The 20,611-nt window shown below is 47.5% G+C and overlaps 2 pseudogenes; one reads left to right on the top strand and one right to left on the bottom strand.

Moving 5' to 3' along the window:
- Positions 1 to 2,224: 2,224 nt before the first annotated feature.
- Positions 2,225 to 2,893, bottom strand: LOC143896763 (E3 ubiquitin-protein ligase rnf146-like; annotated as a pseudogene).
- A 7,229-nt stretch (positions 2,894 to 10,122) lies between these two features.
- LOC143896769 (uncharacterized) lies at positions 10,123 to 11,895 on the top strand (annotated as a pseudogene).
- Positions 11,896 to 20,611: the final 8,716 nt, after the last annotated feature.

Here is a 20,611-nt window from a genome sequence, read left to right as displayed (position 1 = left end):
GATAAAGCATGACGGCAGGGAAATTGCAGTCTTCTCCTGGAAAACCTTTCTGGACTGCTTCTCTCACAGTTTTTGTCCGTGGTTTTCCCGTGAGACTGAGAGCGAATGCCGGGGCAGGGGACAGAGAGCTCTTAGAGCGATGGGTCCACGGAAGTATTTCCCCCTCTGATCCCGAAGAAAGAAGATCCAAGCGCGCAAAGCTCAAGAGGGAAAAGGAGCACCGGCGGCAGGAGTCAGAGGTCAAGCAGGATCTTCGTCGTAGAGTCTGGCCAGCTCTATGAGAAGAAGAAGCTCCGGAGTGCGGTTGGGACCAAGAAGAGGACGGTACCCGGTAACCTGTGGCAACAACCCAGGGTAGGGCAGGAAGCCGTTCCGGTATCCTGGAGTCGCACGATGGAGAGGACCTGTTGTGGAGGCTGGAATGGACGGAGCTCAATAACTCGGTGCAGCAGTACGAGGAGAGCAAAAAACCGTCCAGTCAGCGGCTTTCCTAGTTAGCAGGCTGCCTTTTTGATTGTCGGGACGACAATCTAAAGAAGGGGGGCAGTGTTGCGTGCATGCCGCCCGGTATACCTTTCCGACACCCAGCTGAAGCGTGCAACGGAAAGTCGAATGTAGCCTGTCCTTAGTAACGAGCCAGTTATTGATTTTATTGATTTAATGTAACAGCTGAGGGATTTGTTCTCGAGCTGCTGGACCGTGCGGACGTGGTCAACGCTCCTCTGTATCGCGAGCCTTTAATAAACCTTAAGTTTGTTCTCCTTAATCACTGCAGTGTTTACTTATTTCCGCGAGCGTCGGGAGTGTGAGCGTGTGTGAGTGAACGAACGACTCGGCGAGCGCAACAATATTATACTACAAAGTATGTGGGAAAAGGAAATAAAACATTTATATATACATATATAGTTTATTTCAAAAAATCATAATTTTTCTGGTGTCGCGACCACCAGTTAAATATTTTTAATACATTTTGCAACGCGCAATTCTTAACATGTTTTTCGCATCTTACAGTATTAGTAACATCTAGATTATTTAAAGATTCGATATCTTCGTAATCTGCATCCAAAGTCTCAATTTTTAGATTTTTTTTTGTTTTATTCTCAAGCAGATCCACCAGCCATTCTCGTTTCTGGCATCCCTTGACGTACACAAGAGTCAACGTCTCGTCGCCCTCTCCTAGTACGGCCGATGTAATTAGATGTTTCGCCATGCTGTACGGCATGTTTCCATCCTCCCATCGTAATTCATGGTGATTTGCAATCAACCAGGAAGCGCATGACTTGTCGGATTTCATGAGGAGACTCCATGGCATGGGACAAGTAAAAATGTAATGTGCCAAAACGGTCCCGTTTCTCAGAACTGCCACCTCTTTCACGACAAATTTCATCCCGACGGTAAATCCTTGCAGATCGATAAACGTCGGTACGATCATGACGAAACGATGGAGCAATCTGTATCTTATCGCGGTACATCAATGTCTCTTATATTGCAATATCTGCTGATATTGCAATTTACATGATTTTGAGCACTACGTTCGACAACGGACAGTATTCGATTACGCGATCATGCAAAATGAGACAATAGGCGGTAGTATTTGCCGGTACATTCTCTTTGCAGTCAAATTCTATTCGCACATCCACAGTGGCGCTCTTGACAGATTCGTTTTGTCGCGAGCAATCAATGACTACAAAAGGTCCTTTTGTCAGAAATGTAACCACGGTGCAAAGCGTATCGAAGCAGTCTTATCCGTAATCGTCGCGTATTTTAACGAGTTCCAAATCTCGAAACGTTAGCGATGATGGTGCCGGCGACTGCACGAGTCGCTGAATACCTGCACGTTTTTCGATGAATGTCACCCACATTGCATTAGGCAGAATTATCCGATTGCCTCGGTTATCGCCAATAAGTATATCCACAGAGAACATAGGTCCAGCGTTGATTCCAATATCTAAAAATTTATATGCGGTCGATGTTAAGGCAAATCTCTTTCCCAAAATACGAGGCGTGTAGCGGGGTTTATCAAAACTGAAAAAATACAATTATGTTTATAAAAGTTTTTTTTGCACAAGTATATACGAAAATTAGCGGTACTCACTCATTGTGCTGTTTCTCGCACGTGACTCAATCACACGCTAAACAATATCGTGTGCAATGTTGAACGTGATTGTGCATGCATGTATATACCCGATATCAAGTATTTGTATAATGCTGTATGAAACCAATGAATATAGTTGAGTATGTTGTTAAATATGGGTTTGGAAGTGGATCTTCGATCTTAACGGACAAATAATCCATTTTACAAATGTTATTGTACACCCGAGACACCCTTGCACGGAGCATCTTTTCTGTCACGTTTGATATTACGTTTGTAACGTGGGTTGTATTTTCTATATATATTGACATTTCTTTTCAAAGTCAATTACGTAAAGCATGTCACAGATCAAAAGTTCGCATTGCGCGTCCCCTAGTTTGTAAATAGTCTCCAGATCATTGCTTGTCCTCGGATCATATTTCCACCAACCATTTCGACCTTCGTAAAACCATTGGTACTCTTCCTCGGGATGTTCCGACTCCTTCTGAGGCTCCTCCACTTCCACCAGCTGAGGTCTCTCGAGAAAATCCGGTGGGATCTCTTGACGACACATCGGACACCGCTTGCTCTGATTAGCGACACCCTTTACGCACAGATAACAGTATATATGGCTGCAGGGTAATCGTGCTGGATGGATACAAGGCTGCAGGCATACTGCGCATTCTGGCACAACAGTGGGACCTTCCTTTTCCTCGGAATCCTTATCCTTCTCTTTAATGCCGCCGCCAGATTTCTCCGGCACGTCGAGCTTCGCTTGCGCCATGGCAGGACGAGTCGCGCGACCGCCGACAGGGTCAGAGTCTCATCCAACGAAGCCCGATACAGCTCTCATGCATGAACGACATAGTGCAAGTGCACCACCCGTTGAATAATAAAAAAAATAGTACGCACTTTTTTGTATGTAAATTTAGTGCAACGATTTCCTCACGCGACACTATTCTTTCAATGACTTCTTTACGACCATCTTCTTCATCGCTGAAGTAATCACTGTCGTCCGTTAACGCGCGATCCATATCGGAATTATTGTCATCTCGCTATAATTTTTTCCAATCGATGTACCAACGCGTAGACCTTCAAATCACAGACTGTGATTTTGACTCGCTTCATTCTTTCTTATATACTTTTTCTATTGCCTTTTCCTCTTGTTCCCACTAGAGCATCGCGTATTGTTTCTTCTGTTTTACTGCATGGTGTGCATACACTGCAAATTTTGCAATTTCGCATAAGTCAAAGGAGCGATATTGTTTTCAAGAACATGTCGCGACATGTCTCGCGATGATTTCATTGAACACGTGCAAAACTGCAAATTTTGCAAATAGCGCCGATGTATGACTGCTGCAATTATACAGATCAAATCACCGAAAGTCAATGGTATGATATCGTTTTCAAGAACATACGTGTCTCGCAATGATTTCATCGAACACGTGCAAAACTGCAAATCGTACATTTTTCGATAAAAAAGCAAACGATGCATCAGCATCATTAGTAGGATATAAAATGACGAATCTGGGGGATACGCTCAGTAGTCGAGAATTGGAAGTCGTGAGTACAACAAATTGTGTTAGAAAAAAGATCGTGTAGTAACATGTGTTTTGTAGAAATACCGCGAGAAATTAAATTGAAGAGAACGGTGATAAACGTTCAATCAATAGACAATGCATGTTTCGCATGGTCAGTGGTGGCTGCTCTGCATCCAGCCCAAAGAAATGCAGAACGGGAATTGTTGTATCCACATTACACGTCGGTGCTAAATCTTACGGACATTGAGTTTCCAATGACGTTGAATCAAATTAAAATTTTTGAAAATCACAACGACATCTCCATTAACGTGTTTAGCATCGAGAAAAAAACAAGGAACTTGCAATCCTGCCAATACGGGTTACTGATCGAAAGGTGGACAACCAAAGGCGCGAGCGAAAGAGTGGGGACAAGGCAGTAGCGCAGGAACAAGCGAGTTTATCTTTCTGCGGAGGCAAGCGCCTTTTGTTTACATGAGATGCCCCGAGCCCATTTCTACTATTCGCTTTCCAGGACATGTATGTTCGAATCATTCGCAAATCTTATTGTACATTTAATACATTAGTGGCCTATTCATCCAAATCTGTCTAATCGCTTGTTTAAAAAAATATTCGTAAAATTGAGTAAATATTGTTTCATATTTATATTCACATTTACACTCACATTCACATTCACATCCTGCAGTCCATATTTCAAAGAAGAAAGTTTCTCGGACAATTGCGTTGGTCGTTAAGAGTTTCAACGGTGTTCTAATCTCGATTAAAGATGTTTTATATAGTTAGGCAAAATGTAACAAAGTTGATGAAAATTTAGTATCATATTCTGTATACTCTTTCAAAGTTCGGGGCCAAATTTCAGATCGATTCACAATTTAGATAAAAAGTTATCAATTTTTTAATATCCGAGTTTTAACATGTAACCTTATGGCGTTACAGAGAAAAGTGTTAAAAAAGACATTAAAAAATGTAACGAATATAGTGATATTTTACACACAAATAGATCATCAACAAACAAAAATATAGCAACAAAATTTGAAACGATTTACAACATAGTTTTGAAGAAATTGCAAAAAGATTAATGAAATTATTGACGGATCGGACTCGTGATCGGACTATCGGCGCGCGCAGTATGGAAGTGTGGCAACACCGCAATCAGCTGCTCCGTCCGTGAAGCATGTATACTTGAAAAATAAGTTTATAATTAATTTTGTTAGTTTTTGAGACAAGAACTTTTCAATAATTACACAATATTAAAGTAGACATTCCGTGTTTAATTGGAGAATCACAAATAATTAAAACAAAATACAAATAAACATTTTATATAACGACACAAACAGAAACATTTTTTTAATATAAAATAAGTTATACTCATAAATTATATCCATTTTATAAACATTAGCATTTCTTTTATAAACATATTTTATAAACATTTCTTTTATCGTATACAATATACTTTCTAATAATCTTATAATTAATTTTTTTTAGTAAGAAAATCAATAATTTTTTTAATTGTTTTTCCGTAAAAATGGACAACCTTATTTTCTTTTTTTTGAAAAACTCTTGAATACCAACAGTTCCAGATGTAGAGTACACGTTTTGCAAAGTGTTTAGGCTTATTGCAGCTTTTGCCAATTTTTTACGAGTCGCTGCCCCTAAGATTTTTTCGAGTGGTGCTAGCATTACAAAGTTTTCTTTATCTTGATCTTGAACGTTCCAATCGTTTATTTTTTGATCGTATAACGTGACATTTTGTAATAAGATTTCATTTGTAATTTTTAAAGCATGTAATACTTTATCTAACAGACTGCAGTCATAGATTGCGTTATGTGCTCCTACAGCATCAATATTTAGTGAATTCGCTAATCCACTTAATGTACAGGCGCCTTTATCTTTTTTTCCAGTCATTTGTCTAATTATGGGTAGCGTATCCACAAAACCATGTATTAAACTAGAAAATTTATCGTCGAGATTGTGTTTCCTTATAGCATCATATAATCTAGGACCATCAAAACATAAATTATGAGCAGCGAGACCACACTTCGTCTCAAAACTCTCAATCCATTTCAAAAACTTTTCCAATGCAACTTTCATTGGAACTGATGACACTTTGAGTCCATGGTGCATAAGATCTCCATAACAATTGATTAAACCATTGGCTGCAGTCGCACCTATGGAGACTTGCTGCGTTGGATTGATATAAATATCAAAATGCTTTTTGACAGATTTAGCTGCAATCTGCAAGATGTCGCAATCTCGTCTCAGGCTTGAAGTTTCTAGATCAAAGAGAATGATCGGAATATCACTCTCGTTATCACGCTCGTTATTTTCTTCCTCAATAGGTACAGCTGGCTGAGTCAATAAGCCACAATTACTTTTATATGTAAGCCCTTCGCTATTTTCTCTTCGATAGCGCAGAATGCTACGAAGTTTCTTTTGTTCCATACGCTTTTTTTATATTGATGAGTATTTATACGGGCTTTCCGTTGCAAATAAGTTTTGTCTGTCTTGGAGATATGACGTAAATGGTGCTTTCCGGATGATAGCTGAATTTGGTTTGCTATGTCTTGGGTGTATTTTTCCCCAAGATTTTTCTGAGCTACACTGCATGAAAATCGAAAATCTGCGGATGCACTCATGCTGTAACAACGGGATTTGGGGGCTTTACTTGCCATTGTGGCATTTAAACTTTTATTGCGATTACTAGAGGCTCCACAGGCAAACTTTGCAGCGTTATCAGTCAATTTATAAAACACTTCTTTCAAATCTTGAAACAAATTTTGATTACTAAATCCTCCAGGCACAGCACGATGATCATAATTTTCTTTATTTTTTATGTAACCGCACCATATGCCACATTGAGTATGATCGTTGAAAGCATGATGTGGAATACTACGTATAACTGCGGTCATAGCTATGCTATTTCCTGTATTTTGCGCAATGGCATACGTAAAGCACTTATGAAGATATGTAATACCCTCCTTTGTCAGCTCTTTATGTTTTTTTTTAATACCATAGAGTTGTTTTTTGACACCTTTTGACGCGTGATTTTTATCAGATTGTTTGAGGATAAAATGATTACTAGCGCTTCGACAAGCAGCAATGGTGGAACTATCGTCGTCCCCTATCAAAACTCCAACCTCTACATTTTGGGATTTGAGGATTTCACTCTCGACGACTAGTTTTTTCCGTACACAAGGCTCCATGGCTTTTGCAGAACCGTAGAAATTTCGACGACAATCGTGGTCAGGAACGTGTCCATCATTATTATCACACTTTTTACATTTTCTGTTGCAAGTCGCGTAATCTAAGACCATTCCGCTGTAATGACCAATGACAGCACCAAAGCCATTTAGGCTATCATAATTTCGACTGGATCCTCTTGTACTCCATCCCATGTCATAAGACACCATCACACGAACTTTATCATTAGGTGATACGCTCTGTGACTCTTGGTGTGGAATAATAAATCCTGTTTGGAATTCCTCAGGCCTGTATATAATAATCGGAAACAACTTTCAAAAAATACAATTGAGAATACTTTTTATTTCAATTTTTTGTTAAAATTACTACACATTACTACATTACTACAAAAATAATTTAAAAATATATTTTAACTATTATATTTTACTCCCAAAGTGAAGAAAAATAACTAAAGAATTATAACAGTTAGCGATAAAGCATTATAATAGAATGCGATAAATTCTTAAAAATTAAAAAAATTGTTCGATATCGTGGGGTCGCAATAGGGATCAGGACGGTGGCGGTGAGTCAGCGTGACAAGATTTGGTAACAAATGACAATATATTCTGTCTAGTTTATATACATTGTGTTTGCGTGGTCTTAGGCGGCGCCTTGTAGGCGCCTAATCAAAAAATGTAAGTGCTAATGCACTGTTAAAAGTTAATTTGGCGGAAGGCCTTCTTTGCAAGGGGCTCTGAGAGGACCGAGTTGTTGTTGCGGTCGATTTTAGAGCCCGGGGTGCGCGGTGGCTTGTCCGTCGGTTGATCCGGTGGGTCCTCTGGCAATGCCGGAGCCAGAAGAGCTCTCCTGAGCACCGTCTGGCACGCTGTGGTCCGTGTCTCCTTACCGCGGATCAAGTGGAGAGCCGGTGGCCGAGAAATGCGGCAATCCCGTTTCGGGAGCTTCAGTCCGGCTGGCCTGGTGCGGCGCACCTCCGGGAGCTCCAAGGGAATGAGCTTCCACGGACGTATCGCCTGTCCCTTGTCCAGCTCCCGTTTCGTTACCTGCCGCTCCTGCGGTACTGGCTGGTTGGCCAGACGAGATAGCACGTGGGCCGGTGGCTCTTGGTGCCGTTCCTGCGACACCGGTTTAGCGGGCTCCGCCTCCTTCGTGTGCCGCTCCTGGGGTACCGGCGGGTGGGAGAGGCGCTTCCGTCGTCGCTGGCTCCGCGTCCTGGTTCGGCACCTCTTCCTTCTGGCCGTGGTCGGAGTGGGGCCACTCCGCGCCTCCACTTCCACTGTGCCGGGCCCGGAAGGGGCGTCGGGCTTGGAGGGGGCCACGGTCTCCACGATGGCTCCACAGGAGTGCAATGAGCGGAGGAGAAGTCTCTCGACGCTCAATGAGTACTGCTCGGAAGAGACAGAGTCTCACTCGACGCGGCAAAAAATATAATTCGAGTCTCTCAACGCTTCCTCAAGGCGAGATCGCCGAGTATAGCGGTAGGATTCGATGCTGGTCCTTGCGCGGCTTCGCCTTAAATTGCTACTCGAACGTACTTTAAACGCGAGTAATTGTACGTGAGCCGACGACGCGCCGCGGCGAGCCGCGCAATCTGATAAGCGCGTGTTGGCCGGACGCGCATTTGTCAGGCGCGCGCGGCCCATGTTCGACTTCTCGAACAAAAATGTTACTTAAAAATCCGTAAAAAATGTAAATTTATTTCTTAAAAACATAAAAGAATTATTAATACGCGTAATAATTTAGAATTTGACATTAAGAACGTCTAAATTAATTTTGTCATTAAAGTATTATAATTTACAGAACTTCGGTTAATAATTATATATACAATTCAAAAACCTATACTAAGTTTTATGATTATGGATTATTTTTTGAGTAAGGTGTCTTTATTATTTTATGTATTATTTTATATATTATTATAGTAAAGTAAGGTTACTTCAAGCAAGTAATCTTACTTTTTTGATACTTTCATTTTTTATTTCGAAGAAAGAATCTGTAACCAGGAAAATAGGGACAATAAACCAATGAAAAATTAGATAATTACAATAATTTTTCGGTAGTAACTACTTCATCTATAGATCTCTGCCTTTCTAGCGCTACAGCATTTTTACAGCTTTTTTTTGCCACTGCTTCTGCCGCTAATCCAACTTCTTTTTCATATTTTTTAAAAGTTATAAAATTGAAGCAGGGTATATTCATACATGCAAACAGTTTATTTAATTGTGACCAGCCTAATCCACTGTGAAGTGCTCCTAAAAAAAATGAAACATAATAAAAATTAACCTTACATTATACAGCTTTAAAATCTAACTTTTAAGTAAAAAAATAATATTTTTACCTAGTGCACATTTTGAATTAATGTCATAACGAAGGTTGCATCTATTTCCGGATTCATGAATATGAGTTTTGCTCGTAATGACCTTATTCAACAGCAAACATTTGTGACATCTAATAGTTAGTTCTGATGCTAACCCTTGATGTATCTCAGTCTCCAGAAATTGTAGCAATAATGCCTCTTTACATGAGATGCACCACAGTTGTTCACCTAAAAATTGTAATTCGACGATACGTGGTCCATGCATAACCTCTGGAACACTTCCTTCAGCATTCTCAATACTTTCTTGCACTGGATTTTTTTTCTTTTATATCCGTTCTTCTGTTGCGCAAGTCTTTTCTTATATTGTTTTTCAGTAGCGATTTTTCCTTTCCATCGATACATTTTTTGTGCGATAATAATACGGTTGAACAACAAGCTTTTTCAATAACCTCCAATATAGCATTGATTTGTATAAGTACGTGTGTGTGAAAACAGGCCTCCCAACCTTTTTGGATTGTATAGTGTTGTCACATTTAGCTGCGTAGCTTATTAATATATTTACAGCAAATATCATTATAATATAAATATAATTTTCATGTTTATACAATATACTTAATTTATATTATTGAATATGACTAAAATTACGAGTTTAGAGCAATTACTTTATTTTATAATTTTTCACAGATTTAATTTTTTAAAGTTGAATTCAGGGCAAATTCACTGTCAAAAATTATTTTGCCGAGACTTTGTTTAAGAAAAAAATAGTAGTAACAGTTATTTACAGTCACTAAATCTACGTTTTTTAAGACTTGTCGTAACTATTTGTATACATTTTTTTTGTCTTTGGATCTCTAGAGAATTAATATCGGTGTTTTTAAGATTTCCATGACTTTTTGCTGGACCTGTCCCTATAAAACATCCTTAAATTAATTTAAAAATCAGTAAACACCTTAAGCTCACCAATTACGTATTTTTATACCGAAAACGTATACAAAAAAATGACGATAAATGTAAGAAACATTTTAAAATTGTTACAAGAAGCTTTTAATTATCTACAATATAATATTGATTCAGCTATTAATGATGATGAGAGAGCTTTTGCGTCACAATTGGAGAATATAATTAAAGACTCCATTGATTCTGCCTTGATATTTGAAAGTTATACCACTTTATGTTGCGAAGAAAATACTGCGTTTCCTGAAATCCATGCAATTGAAGAAGATTTCCATGATGATTATAACGCTATTATTAATAATAATAAAAAAGTTAAAAGCATGATAGATTTTGAATATAAAGAAAAAACTGTTCAATATTGGCATTCTGGTACAAAGAAAAATTTAAAATTTGAATGTGTACATACGAAGTAAATTTAAAAAAGTTCAAAATATTACAATGTTATATAGATGGGAAAAGCAAATAAAAGAAGGTGGCACAAGGAACGAAAAATTATTGGAAATTAGCAAATATGTCATGAAACAGTTTTAAAATGCACATTTGAAGTTAATAACCAATTCATGATATTGATATTAAGAAATGGGCTTTAAATGCAAGAAATGAGTACAACTACCTCGAGAACTTTTCACGGCTTCATCAAAGTGGATTCACAATTTTAAAATAAAACACGGAATCGTATCCAGAAAAATTAATAAATTCACTACCCAAACGCTTTTATCAAAGAAAGATGATTTAGTACAAGAAGCAAATCAATTTGTATCCAAAATTAGGGAACAAATCTCATTATTAGGAGCTGATAATGTTCATAATTCAGATCAGTCTGGTTTTAATTATGAATCACATGCAGGACGAACATTATCTTTTAAAGGAACAGCAAAAGTTGAATGTTTAACACAATCGAAGAATTCATTAACACATAGCTATACCATGCAACCGATTGTATCAGCTAGTGGATTACTCAAGTCGCCTTTATTTATTGTTTTACAAGAAACGGGTGGGCAGTTCGGACCTGTTGTTGAAATGAACATATATAAAGCAGAAAATATTGTCGTAGTACCTTCAAAATCTGGGAAATTATCATCTGACCTGGCAGTTCAATAGTACAAAGATATTTACTTATCTGTGGTTGATAAACAATCGGTTTTATGTTTAGATTCGTGGACAGGACCAACAAAGAAAAATTTTGACAACGTTTGTCTAGAAGGCAAAGATGTCAATATTTTTACAATTCCTGCTGGGACAACTGGTATGATTCAACCCCTAGATGTTTATGGGTTCAGACCATGGAAAAATTTTTTAAAACATTTTTCAGATCTGGTAATTTTGTATGGCTTTGATGTCAATTTACATGCAAGAAACAATGTATTAAAACTTCAGTCGCTGATTCATAACCAGTTTTCTTCAGCCAGGTTTGTAAACATGTTTAAATATGCATGGTATAAAAGTGGATATATTCGAGAAAAACCACCTAAATGCAAGACTCCTGTCCGATACTGTTTTGAAAATTATGATACATCCTGCAAGTATTGTGAAGATAATGCTTTAATTAGGTGCGCTTGGTGTACACATTATATATGTTTTACTCACTTTTTTGATCCCAGCAATCAAAGCGTCCTCATTATTGTAAAGACTATAAAGAATAGCCATTAATTAATATTACTCTCTCTAAAGTTAGTTATAATGTAACATTTAATTAATTTAATTTTTTTTTTTTGAATTGTTAAAATACAAATATAAAAATTAAAAAACAACATACAAATAAAAACACAAAAAAATTACAAAACAATAAACAAATAAAAAAGGACACAAAAAAATAAAATGGGATCCACGCGGCCACGTCCCCGTCGTGATCCTGGGTAATGCTAAGGGCCACGATCCTGGTTTCTTACTCTTATTAAGGGTAGGTTTTCTCTTACCTCCTGGGTGGGAGACTCGCTGGGCCGCCTGGACATATTCCAGGGTCGGGGCCAGCGGGTCTGGTCATCGGACACAAGCGCCGATGACGGTGACGGAGGCGTATGTGTCCGTCCGGTCGGCGGTGGCGCGGGTGTGCTAACGTCCCTGCTCGTGCGCGGCGGGGACCGGGATCGAGTTACTCGGCCGGGGCTGGGATCGAGATCTTCGGCCGGCCACCTCTCGCTGCGTGCGGGTGGGGGTGGTGGGGCTCCCGTGTCGGCGTCGGCTGGCGGATGGTGCCTCAGGGATCGGGGGCGGTCTCTGGGGGTCCCTAGGGGCCTTTGGGAGGCGCCCTCAATACGGGTATGGCGAACCCGGGGATTCCCGAGGGCTCGGGCAGGCTGGGCTCGTGAGGCGGGCGATGCCAACCAGCCTAGGGGAAGGACACCCCAAAAAGAAACCATCAAAAACTTAATGGGAAATGTCTCTTAAGGATTTAACGTTTACTGGCTCAGGGGAGTCGGACCCCCAGGACCCGGCGGAAGGGAGATACAGTCTTCCTCCGTCGTCATCCAACGATGGGCTTAACACATCGATTAGAGCCGCATCGCTGAGGGCGAGCGGCACAGTGAAGGGAGCTATTGCTCGTTCCACCAGACAAGGTGGAGCTAAAGGGGTGGAGATGGCTACCGCTTCGTCGTCTCGAGGGGGGGAACAGTCCCCCCCTGTCCGATTGCGAATCGGAGCCGGAGAATCGGACTACGAAGAAAAGGACGAGGAACACGATCCTCTCCACTACATCAGATTCTGAGCTCGACTTGGGTAAGAGTGGTAACACTAGATCACACTCAAAAAAGATGAAGGATGAGTACGTCGCCTCTCCTTCTGAGACAGCGGCTAGGGAGTACGACCACCTCCCGAAAAAGAATGATCGTCAATCAAGTGACGAAGAGGACGACGACTGCATTGAAGTAGTCGAAATGGTCCAGGAGGAAAAACCTCAGTCCGCAGACAACCTGCCCAAGGAGACGTTCAGGCGCGCACAAGGGATCCTAGAGGAGACCAATGAAAAATTGGCCAAGATGGGCGTTACGCTAAGTATAGCGAAGAGAAAAGACGCACGTGGTTGCCCCCCCAAAACCGGGGCTTACTACCTGAAGCAACTGAAGGATGCGAATAAAAAGCTTGTTGCCCAGGCTCAGGAGTTAAAGATGTTAAGGGATAATATGGTTCCAGCGAACTTGTCCCACAGCAGGAGGCTTGCGGAAAAGGTGGCGACTGAGGAGCTTAAAAACGCCCCATCCGCAACCCTCCCCAGCGAGGTATTCGAGGCTATTAATAGCATCGATTTGGTCGCGGACAAATCTACCAACTTGAAAGGTGAACACCGAGGCCTGTTGAATAAGGGTGCGGCCCGTATCAAGGCTGCGGTCACGGCTCTTGTCGAAAGGTATGAGGCCCCGGAGGTGGGCTTGACAAGAGACGTGGAAATGGAATCTCTACGAGAGCGATTAACTGCTCAGGGAAAAGAGATGGAGACCCTGCGACGGGAGAGGGCACGAATGGAGCAGGCGCGACACGAAGAACGGACCCAAAATGAGTCCCTTCAAAAGGAACTGCGTGAGCTCCGCTCTGAGATAGAGCACCTCAAATCGCGACGGGCCTCCGAGGAAAGGGCACCTCCACCGTCATCGTCTAGGTCGAGACCAGCTCTCAACAGGGAGGCTGGCAAAAGGCCTCTCCCACCGGCGTTTACCACATCGTCGGAGATTGAGGACAAAGATGTGGAGATGGCCGAGACATTTGGCATTGAGACTAACCGCCCGGTCGACAAGATGGAGGTCGGGGGCGAGGACGGTTGCACGAGGGAGGAAATTCTCGCAGACATAGCGATGAACGGAATGCCCCCTGCGATTCGCCTATCGGTTCAGGGAACTAAACGGATCATTGATCCCGCGATCCCTGCCGCAGGAGTAAGAGGAAATACCTCCGGCATAACAACTGCCGCCTCAACAATGGAGGACAGACTAGCTAAACTGCTGGTCCTCTCCATTGAGGAAAAAGTGAAGAGGATGAGCGATCAGCTGATGGAGCACGTCAATCGGATGGTCGCACCTCTTGCACCTAAGGGAGGAACACCCCCCTCTCAGAAAATTGCGAAACCGTCTCTCCCGGCGCACGTGCCTGATGTACATGATCAGAACGGGGGGGGGGAAGCCCGCAGATAGGGACGAGAGGACCCCCGGAAAGAAGGGGGGGGAAAAAGAAGAAGAAGAAGGGCAAGAAGGAGGCAAAGGGACAGTCTGCTCCTGCAGCGCCTGCAACGGCTGCACCCGTTGGGATACGGACGCAAAGACCGGAACCTGCGAGTGCTCTTGCCATAGAGGGAGTGTCACAGAAACCCCCTGGGGCTGCGGAGACCAGAACGAGGGAGTCCCCCGCTGGGGCTACCGGGAACAGCTGGGCTCAGGCCGTTGGGCGCAAGACCCAAAAAGCCACAAGGCCCACCTCCTCGTCCGGGACGGCTACACCGTCGGAAGGGACCCGGCCTGCTAGGCCTCTGGCTGAGAACACCAGAGCTGGGATGAATCAAGGGAAGAAGGGGAAAAAAGATACGCCCCTCCCCTCTCCATCCCAGTCCACTAAGAGGAGGAGAAGAGCGCCACGCACCGCGGCGGTCACGCTAACGTGCCCGCCGGATGAATACACAGAGTGTATGGCGTTGGTCCGCCAGCGTATCGTGCTGGCGGACCTTGGTATCACCAAGACGCCAAACGTTAGGCGGACTGCGACAGGGGGCATCAGCCTGGAGCTATCCGGTCAGGGTAGCTCCGAAAAGGCTGATGCTCTGGCCGCTAGGATGGCGGACGTACTCTCGGGAAGAGAGGGGGTCCGGGTTGGTCGCCCTGTGACGACAGCCGATCTTCGTCTGACGAGCTTCGAGGAGTCGGTGCTGGAAGGCGAGGTCAGACACGCGGTGGCAACGAACGGCGGCATACCGCCGGTGAGCGTGCATGTTGGGCCCATACGTAAGGGGCCCAACGGTTTGTGCACGGTTGTGGTGCGTTGCCCACTCGCTGCCGCCAATGCGATCGCCTGCATGGGGCGTCTAACGCTGGGGTGGTCCTCGGCTCGGGTAGCGATGCTGGAGAGAAGGCCTCTCCAGTGCTTCCGCTGCCTCGAGCTGGGGCACACTAGGGCGACCTGTCCTAGTGAGGTGAACCGCACCGGCACGTGCTACCGATGCGGCGAAATGGGGCATCCAGCACGTACCTGCCAAGCCCCAGTGAGGTGCGCCGTGTGCGCGGGAAAGGGTCTCCCTCAAGACCATAGGGTCGGGGGTCGCGCGTGCATTGGGTGTAAAAGCAAGGCTCGCCGCGCAAAAAAGAGAAAGGGCGGGCAGCCTCCCCCGACGCGCGACCCCGCAAGGTCGACTTCCGGTGTCTCAACCCGGGCTGGGGCCAAAAGGAAGGCGCAGACAGACCTCAAAATCACTGGCTTTGAGGTCACACATGCCGGGAAAAAGGTAGCAGGCCTGGCGATTGAGGGGACCGTAGCTGCAGAGCCCCCGAAACCGCAGAGGCTGCCGAGAGTCAGGTTGGCCCTCACATCGGCAGCGACTATCACAACATCGCTGCCGGAGCAGATGGAGGTCGAACAGACCATAGACCGAACCGAGACGGGTAATCCATCTCCACCTTACTATCCTCCCTGTGGATAAAGATGTCAGGGCATTACAGGAGGTGGAAAACACCGCCAATGACCCTCCGCTCGAAATGGAGTTCGAGGAGGATGTCCCGCTGTCGTCGTCGGGAGACGTAGGGACGGAGGCAAACGAGGATACAGGGGATGCCACCCCGACAAACAAAGAGGAGGAGAAACCGGAGGATCGGGTGGGTTACATATAAATGGCCCTCAAAATCCTCCAAGCGAACTTGAACCACGCTCGCGCGGCCCAGGACTTATTCTGCCAGGTCTTGGCCGAGCGCGGGTGTGGTTTGGGTATCGTGGCGGAGCCATATCGCGTACCCCGCAATCACCCTTGTTAGTTTGGCGACAAGGGTGGCTCCGCTGCGATAACAGTGAGAGCAACGCCGACGTCCCCCCCCGTGCAGCCTTAAATGTGCGGGGGAAGGCTTCGTTGCCATTGAGTATGGGCCCCTCTGCGCGGTGGCGATCTATGCCCCTCCCAGTTGGACCCGTGCTAGATACGGGCAGCTCCTCGCCGAGGTCGAGGGCTGCGTGCGATCATGCACAACTGGCCGGGTCCTGGTCGCGGGGGACTTCAACGCGAAGTCCGCGCTATGGGGTTCCCCGCGGACCGATTACAGGGGCGACGTCACCGAGCGGTGGGCGGCAGGTCTTGGCCTCTGCTTGGCAAACAGAGGCCGGGAGAACACGTGCGTGCGGAAGCGGGGGGGTCCATCGTGGACCTCACGTGGGCCACACCCCTCGTCTCTCGCGATTTGCACAACTGGCGGGTGGTCTCTGACATGGAGACCCTCTCGGATCACCAGTACATTGAAATGGTGATCCGGGGAAACCCGCCGGGTCTGCTCACCCGCCGTCTAGCCGCTGGCAGAAAGCAGCGCAGATGGGCCTTTAAGAAGTTGGACGCAGACCTTCTACAGGCTGCGATCCTGGCCCTCACGTAGGGCAGAGAGGTTGCGAATCTTGGAGGGGCAGAGGCCGACATAGATAGCGTCGATGAAATCGCTGGGGACATGGTAAGGCTGGTGTCGCGTGCGTGTAACGTGGCCATGCCCCGGCTCACGCCGATGCCCCCCCGTAGACAGGCGTACTGGTGGACCGAGGAGTTGGCCGCTCTTAGGCGCTCCTCGGTCCGCGCCAAGCGCCGATGGAGAAGGGCGCGCGCCGGACGACGTTGTGACGATGCCCTCTCCGAGGAGGAGGCCGGGCGGGCCTGGCGTTCCGCCCGCCAGGACCTGGCCCGTGAGATCTGTGCGGCCAAGGAGCGGGCCTGGAAGGAGCTCGTCGACAGTGTGAACGAGGATCCGTTGGGGGCGCCCCTATAGGCTTGTGTTAAGCAGGTTGAAGCCGTGGACGCCCCCGTTGACGGCTGAGTCGCTGGCCCCCGAGTTCGTCGGACGCATAGTCCGCGAACTATTCCCCCCTGCGGATGGGGGGGAGGTCAACTTTCCCCCCACCGCCTATTACGAGTGGGAGGTAGCTTGGGAGGTCGGCGACGATGAGCTGTCGAGGGCTCTCAAGAGGGTCAGAAGAGGCAAAGCCCCTGGCCCTGACGGCATTCCAGGTCGCGCGTGGACCTTGGCCGCGGGGGGAATCGCCGGCGACATGAGGCGGGTATATACCGCCTGCTTGCGAGCCGGCAGATTCCCCCGAGAATGGAAAATGGCCAGCCTGGTGTTCCTGCCAAAGCCGGGTAAGTCTCCGGACCAGCCCGGCGCATACCGTCCCATTTGTCTGCTGGACGAGGCGGGCAAGATATTTGAGCGAATAATCGCCGAGCGCCTCGTCCAGCACCTGTCCCGAAGGGGAAAGGAGGGAATCTCGGATGACCAATTTGGCTTCCGTGCCGAGAGATCGACTATTGACGCAATAAAACGCGTCCTCTCTCGGACGGAGGCCGAAATCGCGGAAGGGAGGGTAGTGGCGGGCATCGGTTTTGATGTCAAAAACGCCTTCAACTCTCTCCCCTGGCCCGTGATAGGGGACGCCCTGAGAACGTACGGCGTCCCCAATTACTTAATCGCGGTCATCCGAGATTATTTTCGGGACAGGAGTCTGATATTCACAGACAGGGACGGTGTTCTGAGGACTCGTCTGATCGAATGCGAGGTCCCTCAAGGATCGGTCCTGGGGCCCCTGTTATGGATCGTTGGGTATGATCGGGTCCTCAGAACTCCCCTCCCCGCGTGTTGCTGGCTCTCGGGATATGCCGACGACATATACCTGGGAGTCAGCGGGGAGGGGTGGCAGGAGCTTTACAGGCTGGCCAATATAGCAGCTGAGAGCGTGGTGCGCTCGATCGAGAGATTGGGCCTAGAGGTGGCGCCCCCGAAAACTCAATTTACAGTTTTCTACAACAAGAGGGAGAGGGGCCCACCTCCGGAGGGGCTTGGTCTCTCGATCAGAGGGGTACGAGTCCCGACCACTCCGTGGGTGAAATACCTTGGCATGTGGCTGGACAGCGGAAGGAGCTTTGGCGAGCACGTGGCCCGTGTAGCCCCGAAAGCCTTGCAGGTGGCTAATTGTCTGGCTCGGCTTATGCCAAACCTCGGCGGGGCAGGAGGGCGCATGCGTCGCCTCTACGTTGCGGTGGTCCACTCGGTGCTGCTTTACGCAGCACCGATATGGTGGGAAAAGGTGGGCCAATCGGCCCGCCTACGTGGACGCTTGGCGGCGGTACATCAGCGGGTTGTTGCGATCCGTGCCGCCAGGGCCTACCGGACTGTATCGCACGTGGGGGCAACCGTCCTCGCCGGAATACCGCCCGCGCATCTTATCGCAAGGATGCACGCAACAATGTACGAGAGCATCGCGGCGATGCGCGGGCGCGGACAGGTCATCGTCCCTAGGGCGAGGGCGTTGCTAAGGCTCCAAGGTAGGGAGGCCCTCCTTCGGTGGTGGTCCGACTGGCTGTCGGACCCCCGACAAGCCAGTTATGGAAGGAGGACCGCGGAGGCTGTCCAGCCGGTACTCGCGGACTGGGTGGAAGGCCGGAAGTTTAGATACCTGGCCTTCCACGCGGTGCAGGTGCTGACCGGTCACGGTTGTTTCAGCGCGTACCTGCACCGCATCGGGAAGGAGCGCACCACGCGCTGCTACTACTACCCGGAAGTGGCGGACACGGCGCAACATACCCTAGAGTTCTGCCCCTTCTGGGACGAGCAGCGCCGTGTCCTCCGGGTAGTCATAGGTGAGGATCTCTCCCTTCCGGCCGTGGTGGCTGCGATTGTGCAGCCTGGCCGCGAGGGGGAGATAAGGTGGAAGGCGTTCGCCAACTTCTGCGATCAAGTGATGTCGCGGAAGGAGGCGGACAAGAGGGTAAAGAGGGGAGAGGTTTCCCCTCCCTCCTCCCCTCAAGAGAGTGAAGAGGACGACGAGGGGGGCCCCTCCCCGGGTCCCGGGCCCTAAAACTCCTCGGCGACGCCAACATAGGCAGCAACGTCGTCGTCGTCGTTGTCACAGCGTAAATGGCAACCATGGGGCGCCGGCCTTCGACGGGGCGGCGTCCCGGGGCACCCGCTTCTCTCGACTCACCGCACTTGTGCGGAGCGGGTGTGCCGAGTTATTCGAGGAGGGTGGTGTGAGCGGCACGGGGGCGGACAATCCTCTCTCTGGAGGGGGTCCGCCCCCCTGCCGCTCTTCTTTCGCTGCCGGGGAAGCCGGCGGAGGTGCGCGCCGGGGGATTTGGCTTGGGCCGATACCCTACGGAGGTCGGTCACATGTGCCGCCCCCGGCGCGTGAGGGCAGGAGGCTGCGGCTGCTCCGGCGACCGTGGCGTCCGCCTGCTCGCTTGCGGGCGCGGGGGAGGGAGGAACGGGCGGTGGCGGTCGCTCCGGCGGTCGTCGTCGTCCTCCTCTCTCCCCCGCACAGGGGGGCGGGCGAGAGGACTGGGAAAGACTTTCGTCCGCTGCCGACAGGCAACTCCCGAAGGGGGGGTAGTGGATGAGGTGGTGGCACTCATCCACCACTTGTAGAAATTAGGAGGGCTTGCCCTGAAGGGCGACATGCGGGGGGGCCCACGAATGTGATGCCTTCGGGCTTTCCCGGGGCCTCCCCTCATGGTCATAGCGAGGGTTACCGGTTGGGGATTTAGTGGGTAGGCGGCGGGTCGGACTTCGGTCTGGCTCGTCGAATCCCACACTCCCTCTGCCCCGCCCAGGGGGTGGAGGGGTCTTCCCCTTTTAGGAGGGGTCACAGGGCACGGCCATCGCCGGGTCCGGTTGGGCCTTTGGGCCCGCCGGCGCGGCGTTGGGCCTTCCCTGTGGTAGAAGATTCCCCCAACAAAAAAAAAGGTTTTCTCTTACCCCCTTATAGAATTGAAGGGTTGATCAGACTAGTTTGTAAATATTAATTAATTTGACGATAAATGAAACTGTTTACCATTATTTCGGGATAATGCTTGTTCGAGATCCGTCGAACTTTCCTACGCGAAACATCGGCTCGAAAACATTATTATATTTCACATCGAGAAATACCGATGTTTATGTGGTTCGAGCTCTGTCGAACTTGGACGAAACATACGTTCCCCGCGATCCCCGGCCCTCGAAGCCCATCGATCGCGATCACGCGTTACGAGAGTGCTCCCTTATTTGTCGAAGCACGGAAACGGCTGTTGTGACGCGTGATATGACCATACGGACAAATAGCGATTCAGCTCTCATCGCGCGTTTGTTCCTGAAAAACAACCCTCTTAAGTAAACGGCGAATTCGCTCGCCGGACATTCAGTCGTTGCTGAGGATTCCTAGCCTCAAGTCGTGGGCCAGAATTCATAGCCGAAAATCGTCGCGTATCAATCCTCGTCTAAAGACAGCACGGCTCTCTCCCTCTAAAATCGCGGCTTGAATCGCTACTCGCTCGTTTCGTCTCAAAGTGCGGATCTAAGTTACTTATAGTTCTTCATTAAGTGTACTACTTAGCGAGGGGTC

This window comes from Temnothorax americanus, unplaced genomic scaffold (genome assembly GCF_048541705.1).
Source record: "Temnothorax americanus isolate GAGA-0224 unplaced genomic scaffold, ASM4854170v1 Scaffold199, whole genome shotgun sequence".
NCBI classification, from domain to species: Eukaryota; Metazoa; Arthropoda; class Insecta; order Hymenoptera; family Formicidae; genus Temnothorax; species Temnothorax americanus.
This window is presented reverse-complemented; position numbering and strand designations above follow the sequence as displayed.